The sequence below is a fragment of the Aedes albopictus genome, chromosome 3, assembly GCF_035046485.1.
Source record: "Aedes albopictus strain Foshan chromosome 3, AalbF5, whole genome shotgun sequence".
Taxonomy (NCBI): Eukaryota; Metazoa; Arthropoda; class Insecta; order Diptera; family Culicidae; genus Aedes; species Aedes albopictus.
Window position 1 is genome coordinate 65,187,951 of NC_085138.1, and position 17,953 is coordinate 65,205,903.

Sequence of the window (17,953 nt, forward strand, 5' to 3'; positions counted from 1 at the left end):
TGCGACAGTGATGATGATGTGATTCATATAGGAGATTTTCACAGAGTGAAATTATGTAAATTTATCTTTTATTTATACAATCTATAAAGTGTCATTCAATGCATTACTGTCCGATGTATATAGAACATCTAGCAGCAAATGGTGTCGTTATGCGCAGTATGACGGTCAGTCCACACGATTAAGCTCCCTCAAGTGCGTTAACCAATTCGCCAATTTGGGCCTTCAACCTATCAAATTCGGGTTTACTTCTTTCAGAACACAATTTACAAACACTATTCAAAACATATGTTGACCAGGTAACCTAGATTCCTCTCCAGCATTCGACTCACCATATCCAACAACACTTTTTCCATGCTGTCCATCGATTATCCGCCTGACGAATAACTAGGCAACTATGTTAATCAAACAATTGATTAGCAAGTTAACACATTAGTTTGTTCACCGGGTTTCAACGGCTGGCCTGCTGCCGCCGCGCCGAGCCAGATGTCTTGCAGCCAGTGCATATCAAGTGGGTGTCTTCCACTCGATCCACGGCTATAGCCTGCACGCGCCAGACTGGTACCAACAACCTATCATGGCGGGATGCATGATGAACAGATGAGCAAAGCCTAAACACTCAACATCATGAATTGGTTATAGAGACAGAGATGTGCGTTGACTTTTCTGTTTTTTTTTTTCGATACCACCGCGCGTGTACACTCATCTGTCGATCGTATGTAATTATCGTTACGAGATACGCGAAGAGAGAGCTGAATGATTTGCCCCTATTTAGGGGGTATAAAAATTTCTGCATTTATAAAAATAAGCATTTTTTGTATTTAAAACCCTAGGTTAATCCACCTAGTGGTACTAGTGCCTTTCTCGTCGAATATGTACTCATGATCTTTCCATCGACACAAGTCGAAATTTAGAATTCTATCAAAGTCATCATCGAATTGGGAATCTTATTGTGCTCAACGTATGGGCAGAGCAGAAAATATAAGCCTTTTATAATTCCGGCGAACCAACCAACGCTGCTTCTGCAACACTACCGGTAGTCTCTAATGTGATTCGAGCCTATTTTCTTGCTAACCATTAATCAGGTTGCCAAAAAAGTCACGGTTTAATGTGTCCCATACATGGGTTTGGTTTGCTTTATATTTGGTCACTTTTGATGGGACACACGGGCCCGATTCCGGAACATTAATGGTATTTAGTTTTAAATGTCAGAGCCAATTTTCATGCTTTATTAGGTTATGCCGTTTATTAGGTTATCTAAAAAGCCGTCATTTATGTGCCGTATGCATGGGTTTGATTCACTGTTACATTTGGTCACTTCCAGCGGGACACTCGGAACCGATTCCATGACACTATTGGCTGTCCCAAATACGGTCTTAGACTCTTTTATCGCTAATTGTTCAACAAATTACCTAAGAAGCCGCGATTTGATGTATGGGTTTGGTTCACTTTTACATTTGACCACTTCTGGTGGGACACCCGGAACCGAATCCGGAACACTGCTGATAGTTTCTAGAGTGGCATGAGCCTATTTTCTTGCTAACCATAACCATAACCATGTCAAATGCATAAGTTTGGTTCAATTTCATGTTTGGCTACTTCTGGCGGGACACCCGGAACCGGTTCCGGAACACTATTGGTGCAGATATGGTCTGACATAGTTTTCCGTCTTACCTTTTATCAGGTTATCGAAAAGCGGTGGTTTGATGTGTCGCATGCATGTGTTTGGTTCAGTTTTATATTTGGCCACTTCTTGCGGGACGCCCGGAACCGGTTCCAGAGCACTACCGGTTCAGCTATAGACTGAGGATATTTTCCTGGTTACCGTTCTTCAGATTATCGAAAATACCGCGGTTTGATGGGTCACATGCATTGGTTTGTCGCATTTTCATATTCGGCCCCTTCCTGATGTACCGGTTAGGAACACCTACATGGTCATAACTCCGAAACGGTTGGACTGATCTGAACCATTTTCAAAAGGACACAACAGGACAAAATTCCCCGTCGAATGAACCATCGGTCGTTGAAATCGGTTCATATTTACTATCTAAAACACGCACACACAGGCATCATCTCAACATATAGCCTTTCGGTACGTATCCCAACCAAGTATCTACAGACCATGGCCGGATTTTTCAACGGATTATTTCGCCATTATTTGTAAATTTTACCAAATTACATTTATTTGTGTAATCATTCGGTTTGGAATTAAAATGAAAAGTCTAGTAAAAGTAAGTAACTGATACTTTAATCTTTGAACATCACTCTGAAACTTTTTGGAAGCTGAAATGGAAGGCCCCAAAATTGAGCATTTTGAATAAAGAAACAGTCTTTGAATTCCTCTTGTACCGACTCTTCGAACCCTCTAAGCATAATACCCTCTTAGAATGAGTGTAATCAGTTTCGTACCTTTTAATTCCGTCCTATGTTGCTTACCCATTGACAGATACGCGTATTCCGACTACCACTTGTAATATTCCTCATTGTCAGTTATCCACTGGTGGATTACAAGTGCTAGTCGAAATACGCGTATCTGTCAAAGGATAAGCAACATAGGGCGGAATTAAAATGTACGAAACTGATTACATTCATTCGAAGTCTTTGAATTACTAACTTTTGTCACCGACTGTATGTGCTGTCTAGTGTTGAGTTCAATGTCTGTTTGAGGATTTTCAAGAAGTCTCATAAGTATAGACATCGGATTTACAAGCGAAATCTACCTGGATCGTCTTGAAGCCTTTCTGAAGCCACCTGAAACGCTGCTGAAACCCCCTGAAACTCTCATGAAGAACTGTATTTGATCCTGTGAAACACTCGAAAAGCCTCTTGCAACCTTCTGAACACCCTGAAATGCTTTGGAACGCCTTGAAACTACTTTGAAACCATCTGTGTTGTCTGAACCCTGAGACCTATGAGAGCCTGTGAAGCCCTCTAAAACCTTCTGAAATGCCCTGAACGTCACCTCTCAAACCCCCTGACACCTTATTTAGGGAAGGAAGCTCACTAGAGAGTCCGTGAAGCTCCCTAAAAGTCCTCTAAAAGCCTCGAAACGCTTCTGAAACCCTGAAACCCGCGTGAAGCTTACCTGAGAGCTTTTAGAGCCTCCTGAAACCTTCTGAAATGCACTGAAATGTCTGAAACAGCCTCTGAAACCCTCGAACATCTTCGGGACACTTACCCGACAGCCTGTGAAGACCCCTGAAAGGCCTCCAAAAACTTCTGAAACCTTTGAAGCTGAAGCCTACCGAAACACATTGAAACGCTTTGAAATGCATTGAGACGTGTCTGAAATCCCCCTTGAAGCTCACCTGAGAGCCTGTTAAACCTTCTGAAATCTAACCTCAATGAAACGCCTTTGAAGTCCTCTGAACGCTCGTTAAGCTTACGCCTTGAAACTCTCTGCTCTGAAAGGCCTCGAAACGCATTAAACCTTCCTTTTGCATCACGTTGGGAACGGCTTGCTTGCGTAGTGTAAGGTTTGGGTTAAAAATGACCCTAACGCCAAAGAAAGGGATAACCTATACCCATTGAAAATGCAAGCCATTCGTCATCCTTGAATTTCTTTGATTTAAATAACTTTCAGGGCGTTTCAGAAGGTTTCAAAGGACTTCTAGTGACCTTCATAGACTTTCAAAAGATATTCGCAGGGATTTCAGGGTATTTCAGAGACGTTTGAATGCGTTTCAGAGGAGTTTCAAGGCGTTTCAATGCGTTTCAGGGAGTTCTAGGAGCTTCATAGGGGTTTAATGAAGCTTCACAGGTTCTCAGGTACGTTTTACGGAAACGTTTAAAGGCGTTTCAGTGTATTGAAGTGCGATTCAGGACGTTCAAGGATGTTTCAGAGAGGTCTAAGGAGGCTGCACGGGCTCTCAGGTAAGTTTCACAGGGGGTTTCAGAAGCGTTTCAGAGGCGTTTGAGAGATGTGTCAAGGCAATTAAGGTCATTTCAGAAGGATTCAGAGGTTCACGAGGTTATAGAGGGGTTTAGGAGGCTCTTAGACAAACTTCATGGGGGTTTTATGGAGGCTTCAGAGGCGTTTCAAGGTGTTTCTATGCGTTTCAGGGCATTTTAGAAGGATTCTGCGAGGTTTAACCCTTTGAAGCCGGAATTTTTCCAAGCGTTATTCTGGAATTTTGTCTGCGTTTTTCTGTAGCTTTTGTATTCAATAGTACAAAAACGGTAGAAAATTATACAGAATATTTTTTCTGGACATCCTAGGTCATCCAAACTATTCGTGAGTTTAGATCCCAAGTAACCACGGTGCTGAAGCCTTATTGCATGCAGATATACGGTGTACTTAGAGCAATCATTACTATACATGCAAACTTAAAGTTGATTTAAAGTGGAAATGGGCAATTATGCGACTGCTTCAAGATTATACCAGTATAATCTTCCACTTCCACTTTAAATCAACCTTAAGGCTCAAATAACCATCATTCAGTCATCAGCAGTCATCAATTAATCAAAAGCAGTTTTCTTGCTAGAAATCCAAAAACCGTCAATGAAAATTATTTCACTGCTATCCAGATGCTGAGTAGAGTACAGTGATAAATTTTCATTGCAATTGGATGTGATTTCAGCGAGAAAACTGCTTTTGATTTTCTGGTAAAGGATGATGGTTTGTTTCCTCTTAAGTTTGCATGTAAAGTAATGATTGCACTAAATACACCGTATATCTGCATGCAATAAGGCTTCAGCACTGTTGTTACTTGGGATCCTTAAGTCTATGGGTGCAACGGTAACTTCTTTCATTATACAAAGCTGCGATTTGTAATCCATCATGTCCAGCAAGTCTTCTGAAAGGTAAATAGACAATATCAGATCAGTTGCGATATCCTAGATCATCCAAACTGTTCTTGAGTTTAGATCCTTAAGTCTATGGGTGTAACGGTAACTTCTTTCACTACACAAAGCTACGGTTTGTAATCTATCATATCCAGTAAGTCTTCTGTAAGTTCAATAGACAGTATCAGATCAGTCGGAATATCCTAGGTCATCCAAACTGTTCTTGAGTTTAGATCCTTAAGTCTATGGGTGTAAAGGTAACTTTTTTCACTACACAAAGCTACAATTTGTAATCTATCATGTCCAGTAAGTCTTCTGTAAGTTCAATAGACAGTATCAGATCAGTCGGAGTATCCTAGGTCATCCAAACTGTTCATGAGTTTAGATCCTAAAGTCTACGGGTGCAACGGTAACTTCTTTCTTTACACAAAGCTACGATTTGTAATCTATCATGTCCAGCAAGTCTTCTGAAAGGTGAATAGACATAATATCAGATCAGTAGGAATATCCTAGATCATCCAAACTGTTATTGAGTTTAGATCCTAAAGTCTGCGGGTGTAACGGTCACTTCTTTCATTATACAAAGCTACGATTTGTAATCTATCATATCCAGTCAGTATTCTGAAAGTTCAATAGACAGTATCAGATCAGTCGCGATATCCTTGGTCACCCAAACTGTTCTTGAGTTTAGATCCTTGGTTGTAACGGTAGCTTCTTTTATTATACAAAGCTACGATTTGTAATCCATCATGTCCAGCAAGTATTCTGGAAGTTAAATAGACAGTTTCAGATCAGCCGAGATATTCTAGGTCATCCAAACTGCTCTTGAGTTTAGATTCTAAAGTCTATGGGTGTAACGGTAACTGCTTTCATTACACAAAGCTGCGATTTGTAATCTATCATGTCCAGCAAATCTTCTGAAAGATAATAGACAGTATCAGATCAGTCACCTAGGTCATCCAAATTGTTCTTGAGTTGAGATCCTAAAGTCTGCGCATGTAACGGTAACTTCTTTTATTATACAAAGCTGCGATTTGTAATCTATCATGTTCAGCAAGTATTCTGAAAGATCAATAGACAGTATCAGCTCAGTCGGGATATCCTAGGTCACCCAAACTATTCTTGAGTTTCGATCCTAAAGTCTACGGGTGTAACGGTAACTTCTTTCATTATACAAAGCTACGATTTGTAATCTATCATGTTCAGTAAGTCTTCTGAAAATTCAATAGACAATATCAGATCAGTCGGGGTATCCTAGGTCATCCAAACTGTTATTCCCATGATCGCATAGTCGACGTAACCACCATTCACAATGTCAGTATTCACTAGCTAATATGTATCACATGTTCATAATGGATCATTGAAGCCGGCTTTTCCGCTACTCACCGCATCAAAACAAAAGCGCCACAGTATATGGACGGTAACACAGTGACAGCAGCCGAGTTACGTCAAACACACAAGGCTACGGTGGCGCTATCTGTTCATTTCATAGCGGTCGTTTTAGTTATTTTAGTGATCCATTGTTACCAGTTTTATTCAATAGAGCACAAGATCTAATCACTAGCTATATGTCAAAGTGAAAAAAAAAAAAATCTTATACTTCCCATTTATAATTGCTAAAATTTCAAAAGTGTGTTGAAAACTACAATGGCGCTTACGTCAACTATGCGAATATAGGCAGTGTTCTTGAGTTTAGATCCTAAAGTATGTGGGTGTAACGGTAACTTCTTTCATTTTACAAAGCTACGATTTGTAATCTATCATGTCCAGTAAGTCTTCTGAAAGGTAAATGGACAATATCAGATCAGCCGAGATATCCTAGGTCATCCAAACTATACGTGAGTTTAGATCGTAAAGTCTACGGGTGTAACGGTAACTTCTTTCATTAAAAGCTACGGTTTGTAATCTATCATGTCCAGCAAGTCTTCTGAAAGTTACAAAGGTTGTTTTTATCAACTAACCTACTGTTATAAAGCCCATAATGTCCCAAAAACATATAAGAACGCGCATTGTTTCTCTAACTGCTTTGGTAAGTACAGTGGATTATGTAACACCTTCACGTAGTGGCAAAAGCTATTATCACAAGTGTAGACCTGAAGCTATGGGCTCCGGAGTAGTGATGTTGATCTGGAATATCTCAAAACTATCTTGAAATGATTCTTGATATGCCAGGGGGATTACAGATTATAGTCCAAAGTTCATTGTGAGAATAACTACTGTTACTATCAAGAGCTAAACTTCAAGATAATTTGGACGACCCTCAATGTCCCAAAGGTTCATAATAATATATAGAAGACTTCAGGTTGGTCCAGTCACCGCTATTGATTATGAAACGTTACTCAGTATGTCAGATATAGCTGATGTTACGAGTGTAGACCTGAAGCTCTGAACTCATAGATAGTTTGGCTGACCTGGAAGGAACATTCCCATAGAGTCTCTAAATGACATTTGAGATTTCAAGAGATTCACGGATCTCAGCAGATTATTCTATGCTATTATTTATGATGAAAACAAATGAAGTTTTTCTTAAAGATTTGAAGGGCTTCATTAAAAAATAGTTTGGACGACCGTGAATGTCTCAAAGGTTTATTACAAAAAAAGTAGACTTCAGATTGCTCCAGTAACTGCGGTTGATTATGCAGCGTTACTCAATATAACAGATATGGATACTGTTACGAGTGTAGACCTGAAGTCCTGAACTCCAAGGTAGTTTGGATGACCTGGAATATCCCTGTAGTGTAGTGACATTTGAGATTTCAAGAGCTCCAAGGACCCTAGAAGATTATACAATACTATTATATATGGTGAAAACACATAAAGTTGTTCTTGTAGATTTGAAGGACTCTATTATAGAACAATTTGGACGACCCTAGATATCCCAAAGGTTTAAAATAAGCTAGTAGACTTCAGATTGTTCCAGTAACTGCAGTTGATTATGCAGCGTTTTTTCAGTATAATAGATATGGATACTGTTACGAATGTAGACATGAAGTCCTGAACTCCAAGGTAGTTTGGCTGGCCTGCAATATACCCTAGGATAGGATACGACAACAAGTCAGTATGTTATTTATAGTGTCTATAAATAACATAGTAGATGTCAAGAGCTTCACGGATCTTAGTAGGTTATGCAATGCTATTAATTGTGGCGACAGTTTGGAACACCTGCTAGAACATCCCAGAATATAAAATACCTTTTGATATTCTAGATAAAAGCTAAATGGATACATATACACCAAACCCACATCCAAATTCAGCTTTTAGAACAACTGGTATGTCAATTATTTCGTTTTTGCAATTTTCATGGTGTTCAGGATGTTCTAGGTATTCAATGAAGTCCCAAATACAAATATCCCAATTCCCAAGCACACATGTTATAATAGAGTTACGACAGCGCAAGTTTTGGTTGTATAGAAGTTTATTTGACGTAATTTTAACATTGTGTTCAAATAACGTAAAATAAACTTCCATACAACCAAAACTTGCGCTGCCGTAACTTTTATATAACATATGTGTTGCTTGGGTTTTTCCCTTATAGAGGACTCAATTTTCAACAACTTTGCCGAAGACAGTATTCTGTTTTATCGAATGGGTGAATTTATACAGTCGTTTCTATGTTGGGGTCATATATGACCCCTTCGGCTCCAATGAATTAAGAGAGTCGCACAGGCTCACGGGTAAGCTTCACGGGGTTTCAAGGCGTTTCAGAAGCGTTTCAACTTGAAAACAACGCGCTAGACAGCATTATTATTCTTTTTTTTTAAATATTTACCCATAGGCTTTTCGCCGGTTGGCAGTATAGTATTTAGCTGTGTACGAAGATACGGATTAGTTGGTGTACAGATGACAGGGTTCTCACGGGAAGTGCTTCAAGCGAGGCTTACATAACAACTGACAATAAATAAACCTATTTTCCTTGACTTTCTACGCAATGGACATCTGACCGAACACACGTGTTTTCGTTAATCTGCTAGGCATTATTAAGACATGACGTATGTGCATGACGGAACAACTAGCAGGACACAGTTCCAGACGTCTCTTTTTAATAACGATATTCAGCATATTTCCAATAAAACTACACTTCAATAAAGCAAAGACTAAAGCTGCTATGATAGAACAGATCAGAATGACTTAATTGACTTATTGACTACATATTGGAGATCTACTTCGAATAACCGACAAATTGACAAGAACCTAACTAAATACATGGACCATACTACAAAAAAAAAACAATTGACAAAAAGAAAAAAGGGGAAACTTTTATTAAAACTATTTTTGTTCAACGCAGGCCAAAACAGTGTCGACTTGGGTCACGCACGCCTACGTACTTCTGTGTGTTGAAACAAAAATAGAGGCTCATAGAAGCAAACGTAGGAAAAGGGTGCGGTGTTAGAACATAAGCACAGTGTGCTACAGCCGTAATCACTATGAAAAAAAAAAATATATAATGATTTGTGTTAATCTACTCTCTAGGCTATGTCAGGCATACCGTGATGTATGGGGCGGACATTTCGACCTCAAAACCTTACTTTGGAGATTTATTCTCAAAATGCCTAAACCTTTTTGATCCGTAATTTATTTATTTAACGGGGTTGTTCCCTTATTACATTTTTTCTCGATTTTGTCAGACACGCAAGATCTTTCAAACACCATCTTCTCGTCACAAGACTCACTTCTAACCATTGCGGAATTAACAGACGACTATTTTGTAGACTTTTCAGGTTAAATATTAGGGAAAAATAAAGAATTATGTCGGTCGTTGTATTATATAAATTACACAACATCACATATGTGGCTTTAGAACGATTTTGCATTTACGGATAATTAAAAATAAAAGAAAATTGCGTGGTTTGTATCTTCTGGAGATAAGAAACCCCGAAGTCGATTTTATTTGGAATCCCGGGACAATTCCTTGAGAAACTGCAGCCTGCATCCCAGTAATGAGGAATGTCCACGGAGTGCGATGTGCAGTGAGTAAAGCCAAGAGTTTCCGCGAAAACGGCCTTTGCGTAAGCGCACGGATATTGTATCTCAGGAATAAATGCACTCTTGAAGCTACAAAAAACAACAAATGATTTAAATCTACTTCATAAGAACTCACCTCAAAACTTGCAACGCAAACTTTTTCTCATGATGACAGGTAGGTATAGGGCACCGCACTGTTTTGATTTTGTATGGGATTTTGACGTTTCGTGGCCTTGTTGTTTTCAAAATTTCTGTAAGAGTGAAAGAGAAGGAGATCATTCCATGCACTGCCCTATAGGTACTGGAGCTTGTCTCATAGGGCAGTGCATGAAATTATCTCCTTCTCTTTCACTCTTACAGAAATGTTGTAAACAACAAGGCCACGAAACGTCAAAATCCCATACAAAATCAAAACAGTGCGGTGCCCTATAGGGCACTGCACTGTTTTGAATTTGTATGGGATTTTGACGTTTCTTGGCCTTGTTGTTTACAAAATTTCTGTAAGAGTGAAAGAGAAGGAGATAATTTCATGCACTGCCCTATTGAGATGGCTCCTTGAGACTCGCAGTGCTAATGTGATGTGCACAAACATCGCGAGTCTCAAGCTCAAGGAATTTTCATGTGCACACAGCCAACTTTTCTCAATCTCATATTGTGATTTGTGCATACAGACACTCTGGTTTCAAGGCAATTCAAGGCATTTTAGGCAGTTTCAGGCAGGTAATCTCAGGCTCTTATGCAATCTTCACAGGAGTTTTATTGAGGTTTCCGATGCGTTTCGAAGCGTTTCAGGATTCTGAAAAGTTTTAGAAGGTTGCACAGGCTCTCAGGTAGCATCACGGGGGTTTCAGAAGGGTTTTAGAGCTGTTTTAAGGCGTTTACCCCTCCCCCTAGTAATCTTTTGTTTATACAAAATTTTCGAACATTGTATGAAGCGTAGACTTTGGTCAGAAACACCCCCCCTCCCCGGTTCCCCTAAGAGTCTACGTAGATTCCGAGAGGTGTTAGTGCACTTCGTAGGCTCTCAAGTCAGTTTCATGGGGGTTTAAGATGCATTCCAAAGTGTTTCAATGCGTTTCAGATTGTCTTAGAAGGTTTCTGAGGGCTTTCAGGGGACTTAACAGGCTCCCAGGTAAGCATCATGAGGGTTTTAGAAGCGTTTCTGAGACCTTTTTCACCGTTTCAATGTGTTTCAGAAGGTCTCAGAGGGGTCTTAAGGGGCCTCACAGGCTCTCAGGAAGGTTTCACATGGGTTTCAGAAGCCTTTAAAAGTGTTTCAATGCATTTCAAGGTGTTTCAAATTGTTTCAGAGGGGTTTGGGTGATGTATGATATGTTACTAAAACAATGAGAATGAATGCATAATTGCCAATTTTGGAGGAATTGAACAATGAAAATCTCACAGAACGAATTACAAGATCTGTAACTGAGTAATTACAAAGAAATAAATAAAGTATCATACCATACCAACCGAAAACTTTCACTTTCAAACAAAAAAATCCAACAAAACCTGTGATAATTAAATCTCAATAATTTGGAAAGAAAGCGCAAAAATTGTCAGCCGAAAAGCGTGCGCGCGCGTGCCATCGGTTTTCGCCGGTGGCCAAAAGAGCGTCAATTTCCGCTCCAGTCCACACCTGCGCAGCTCACCTGTCCTCGGTTGTTGCCTTCCCGCATTACCAACAAGTGATCGTACCCCACCTAACTGGCTGCCTGCTTATGCGTGTGTAAAAGATGCAAGCAACGAGGAACAACTGCTGATTGCTACATTTTTCTTCAATTTAGTTCAATAGGCTCCCCCACCATCACCGCACCGTCACCATACAATGCTGCGCTCCTCGCTGTCAGTCCGAGAAGTGAAACGAAACCTCGCACTCATCGGATGCACATTTCTTTTCGCTGTTGATTGCATGCACCATTTGCCGCACGACGGCGACGATCGCGGTGAAGACGTGTGAGACCCGTTCTCACATACTGCATCAAGGTAGGGTAAGGTATGGGCACAGACTGCAGCTCAGCGAGCGTTTGGCTTCTGTGTACGATGAAACGAAATCTGAAATCTGGGAAAAGTAAGCCTGAATGGGCAATCATGCGGTCTAATGCCGTTGCCCTTGCGTTCGCGCTCCCAATTATGCGCGCACTGGGTCGGTCGCTGACTGAAACAAGATCGATTCATGGGAGAAATTTTTTATCAATAATGGGGTGGAATGGCATGTGGAAGGGACTCGCCTTTCTGTTAACAACAACCTTTAGATTAACACTTGCTTTGCTCGTGTATTTATACCTCGACACCTTTCGATTGATCATGGTCGTTCTTAAGTTTCGTTTCTAAATCCAAGCTTGAGCTTGAATAACCGCCCATGAATACTACTCCTCTATCGCCAGACCAGCTACAATAACACAAGGAATCAATGAGATATGTATCTGTCAGGAACTAGCAGGCATCTTCAGTGTGTGAGGGATGGTGGTCTTCTATTTTTAGGTGACAATGGTTCCTGCTCGCCAGGTTGCAGATCAATGTGGGGAAGGGGAAAAAAGTGATGATTGCAATCGTTTGTATCCACTTCAGACCGAATATACCTTTGCGTCTGCACAAACTCATAAGGGTGTCGAAGTGTTGCTGGGATATGGTTGGCAGAGGGTTCACACATTAATGCCTGGATGCGTATGGTGTAACTTCATTATGACGTCGGTATCGTCGATCAATCGAGTAATTTTTAGCAGCTTTTCCTTGATTTCCTTGGTCTTCACTTTTCGCATCTTTGATTGGTCCTGCAACATCTTCACTGGTTTTAGAAATTAGGAATGGTAGCAGTCACCTGCTATCTACCCCAGTTGCGGCCGGTAGGGCAAGGATTTGAAGGAAGGAACACTATCTGGCAGCACGTGAAAACCCAACTTCACGTTATGTGGGGGCGCAATATTTTCAAATTATCGGGTTCGTCACTTCACTCACCTGAAATCTTTTTGCCTGTGGGGACGCGAGGTCCTTGAGAAGGTGAAATCTGGAGCAACATTTGAAAAGGCCATACAAGCATTGGTAAACAATTACTTCACACGTTGCTCCTGATCCCCCATCAGCTTATTACACAAACTAAGACCGTTATCAGATAGAGCAAACATCGATCTTACAATGCTGTTACGCTTCATACAAGATTTCAAAATTTCTCTTTCAAAAATAATCACGCGGGGGGAAGGATAGCGGATCTTAAGGACAAGCGTCTTGAAATCCCGCATCAACAATGCATCAGAACTTCAAACGCACAAATCTCAAGAAGCATGCTTCACACTACAGTGCATTTCATTATTCTGTGCTTGCTCACTCGTCACAAGCTTAAAATAAGAAGATCAAGTGCGCTGGTTTTGTTTACGAAGAGATTTGTGCCCTCGAAATCGTGAGTAGGTGCCAAAGTCGGCCATTGTGACGGCCATTTTGGGATTCTAACAAGTCTGTCCTTAAATTGCCAAATTTTGCGTTACGTAATATTTTGTGGTAAAAAAATCGAATGGGTGTTAAGGGCAAAGAAAAAAAAGGTATTTGGTGAAGTTAACATTCATTGCTTTACAGCAGAACTATTCAATATTCTATTTTTTATTTCTTGTCATAACATCCCTACTGGAACACAGTAGGAAATAGCTTATAGCAATTGTGGTCTACAGAAGAAAGTTGACACTGGCTAGCGCAGCTTAATTCATAACATCTATCTTTAGCTGTCAACGACTGAAAATGAACCAACATATGATTGACAAGTATAGACACTCATACTGCTCGAATTAGCTATGTTTATTGACGTCTATTCACCTCAATACCAAAACCCCTGGTGATTAACAGAATAATCATGAGATGGGACGAAATCAGGCCCAACACAAATATATGCCTAGACCTATTCCTTGAAATAGTCGGTTTGTGCATCGACTCTAGCTATTTCAAATTTGACGGCCAGCACTATGCGCAGATATTTGGGAAACCCACTTTCCTCCCACATTGCTGATTGGGTAATGGAAGCCTTGCTAGACAATGTATTACGGTCACTAAACATTCCCCTGCCGTTTCTCAAGAAGTTCGTCGACGACATAGTTACGGCTATCCCGATAGATCAACTCCAGCACGTACTGGACGTGTTCAATAGCTACGACATCCACATCCAGTTCACACACGAACTGGAAGTAGACAACCAGCTACCCTATCCAGGCTTGACAGAAACTCCCTCGCGAGAAAATGAGGAAGCGATTTTGGCGATTTTCTGAGGAGTGAAAATAAAACTCAGAAATAGCAACGCAAATCCTCAGCAGCAACGAGCGCGAGCTTGCCGCACAGCGAGGAATTCGTCCAACACTCATAATTGCACTCAAAAAGCTCTCGCGAGTTCCACTCCCATACAAAGAAAGACTCTCGAGGCGAAAATCGCACTCAAAAACCCGAAATAATCATCGGCTTTTTTTTCGTTCCCCTCTTCCTCGCTCAGATTTTATTGCCTCTCTGTTTGGGGTTCGTTCGCTCCCTCGCGACGAGGCAAAAGCAAAACACCACTCTAGAGCATGTTGCAAAACCCAAGCAACACAGAAAACATCTTTGGAGATCAATATTTCCAACGATGTATTTTAAGTGCATTATAAGCGATTCAGAAAACATCTTGTGTTCATATCCAGCTGTACAGGGTGCGGCAGGAAAAAATGCGAAAAGTTCAAGGCACTATTACACGCTAAATATGGGATATATATGACTATTTTTTCATGGCAGTGTATCAGTCAATGTCTTTATTCTAGCACTGAAAAATAAAAATGAACACATTTGATGTTTAACATGTGATAATGTAGGCCTAATTAGCGGATATCAATAAACTGCGCGCCCAATGGTCATTAAACAAAATGACTATAACAGTAACAAAATTAGCTCAAATTCAATGAACAACCAGACCACACTGATCCAGAGCCATGTAGTTTCACATAGCAGATGAAATAAGTACATATATTTGATGATATTGTAGAGAAAATCAAAAATTTTGTTTTATCAGATGCGAAATTTAGCGACCTGTGCGATTTTCTGCGGTTTGAAAATTCTGGTTGTCTTCATCTTCAGGCGCCGCCCTGTAAAGGTTAGTGACCAAAATGGGAATTTTTTTAATTAACTTTTCAGAAAACTAGCCTATTATAGATCATGGAACGTTGAAACATAGATTGGTTAATGTCAAATGGACGAAAATAAGGTTTGAAGTTGAAAAACACTTTCGCATTTTTTCCTGCCGCATACTGTAATTATGCTCACAGAAAACAAACAACAACAAAAAGTGTGATTGTTTGGATTACGTATGAAATATTTATTATAGAACTATTATAGAACAGAAACATCAGTTAGCCAATCAGTGATGAAAGCAAACACGTCATAACAACAGAAAGCAACTCAAGATTAAAAATGAAACAAGATGCAAATAGTGTAGTTGCGTTTATTTCAATCATTTCTGGGAGGCTCTGGTTGATGGGGGACAGTTAGTGGTTCAAGGGAATTGACCTAATATATTTGTAGAATTTACGAAAAATATCGATCAGAACTGCTCGGGCGGTTGGGCTGCCATCGATTTTCCAGTCCCACATATTGTTTTCCGGATACAAATTCCCTATTTGTGGTGCCAAATAGGGTCAGCGTACAGTAATCTGTTCAGAATCCGAAAGGGCCGAAAGTCCAGGCTACTGCTCTAAAAACCGGTTTGTCGAATACCATTAGGACCACGCAACTTGTATTCCGGCCTATGTACAAGAATCAGAATCCAGTAGTCGGTGCTAGTCCAACATAAATTTTGGCACTTAAACTTGACATCTAGCAGGCATGAATTTCACCGAAACCACCAAAGGCACTACGTCATCATTCTCCCAGCTATCGCGGATTGTTCGGAACACTGAATGGTCGGGTAAATCATCGACCACATATAAATAATTCCACGGAAAACACAAACCTCCAGCGCGCGACGCACGATCAGCAGCGCAATTGTTTACTATTTGCAATTATTTTGCCATTTTGACAGGTATGCCCCACTAAAAGTGTAGTAATAAATAAGTTGTTTTGGAGTAGTTATAATGTTTAGGGAACAATATTAGAGCTAGAATGAGAGTATGTTGAAACGATGTTATTTTGACGTATTATAAATGCTTTTTCTGTTTCTGTTTCAAACCGAAGCTCTTAACTTGTAGAGCTTAGCTGTTCTTATTCAAGAGACGTCATGACGATTACACTGCCGAACAAATATGTTAATACACAAATTTAAAAATTGGTACAAAATTCACGCTTATCTCACTCGTTCGAAATTATTGAGGAACCAGCTTTCCAGGTTTAAAAATACTCGAATTTTACTTGAGTAATAACCAGTAGTTAGTCAAAAGCTCAGATATTGAAAAAAGTAAATATAGATTGCAACATTTTCGAACGGCACTGTAAGCCAAATGGAGAAGCTGCCATATTGTTCTCACCGCAATTTGGGAAAAAAATGAACATTTAGAAAAAAATACGACATCATATGATTGATTCAATCGGCATATTTCAATACAATTTAGTGGCGCATGAATTTTGAATGAGTAAAGTCAAATATTATACCATAAATCCGGATTCGCAATCAAAATAACACTACCCTTCCTGAAAATAAATCAATTCATAAATTATCAATAACTAGTTTTAGAAAATATCATTAATGGTCTTTGCCTATCACCTGAGAAAAGTTTTCCAACTTGTTGGAGTTATTTTTATTTTATTTTTTCTGTCAGTCGCTGCGTAGCAATATCGTCATTATAAGATTACATTTATAGTAATAGTGTGTTGTAAACAAGGCTCTCGCAAGTTGTATCACAATCCAATTTCCTGATTTGAACCTATGCATGTTTTATGTTATATAAAAGTATTTTACAAGTCATATTACTTAGATGCAGCTAAGTTTCAACCAATGAATATAGTTGTATTATTTAGGTATTTTTCAAGTATCTTTTGCTTACAAATAACTTTATTATTGCATGACATCTGAATGGAAATCAATTATTAGTACTATAAGAGTATTCCTATATATCTTATATGACCTGTAAGATGTTCTATAAGCCGCCATTTTTTGCGCTGTTTTGAATATATAAGTATCCCATACGACGTAAATAATGCAAGAATAAAACAATAGAATAAGTTCGAAACTTGTATTTTAAACTCTTATATAACAAGTTGTGTTACTTGGGAACTCTTTTGATTTCGAGGAGGATTATCAAGCCTGACCCTATCTGGATATGCTGCTAATCCGGCAGAATAATTAGACGCTATAAACTCAATGGTACCAGAAAACAATTGCCAGCGGTAGATTCCTAAACTACCTGTCATTCCACCCACTAAAACAGAAGCTCAACATGGTCAAGAATTTCGCGGAACGAGTCCACCTTCTGTCCACAGATCTCAACATGCAAGCAAAGCAGGTCATCGTAGAGGATAATCTAAAGCTGAATGGATATCCCACATCCCTACGAAAAAGGATCGCCAATCGCATGAATGAACGTGAAAACAGCAGCACAGTTGGGACTCAACCAATCCAGCATGCCATAGGGAGTCAACCGACTGAAGAACACCTAGGCATACCTGCCGATTAATACCGTACATAAAACACCTGTCCGAAAGGGTGGACAGTAGCCTGGTACACGGTTTATATGGGAAAATATAAGAAATGGAAAAACTCCAACTCCTGTATACTTTTTGAGTTCCATTTTGGTCCCATATCAACAGTGAAAAATTTCAGATCGATCGAAGAAACTATATTTTAGCGCCCGCCATTCTTAGTTTTTCATACGATTTACTATAGGGAGAATTTACTTCTTCAAAGAAAAATCGGTTGAGGTCACCCTTTGATCCCTAAAAATAAGTCGTTGAATGATTTCTGTAGATAACTTCACGAGGAATCAGACCTCCGAAGACCGCAAAGCGAAGCGACATTCGTGGAAAAAGTTATTAAGCCTTACCCGATCGATAAAATGACGAGATTTTATTATTTATTGTTATTCCTTACATGTTAAAGTTAAACAGCGTTGGCATGCCATTCGGATATCAGTTAATAACTTTTTCCATGTGCCTTAGATCGCTTTGCGGTCTTCAGAGGGTTTGTTCCTCGTAAAATTTCCATGAGAAATCATTCATCGATATATTTTTGGAGGTTAAGGGGCAACCTGTGGCGATTTTTCTTTGAAAAAGTGATTTT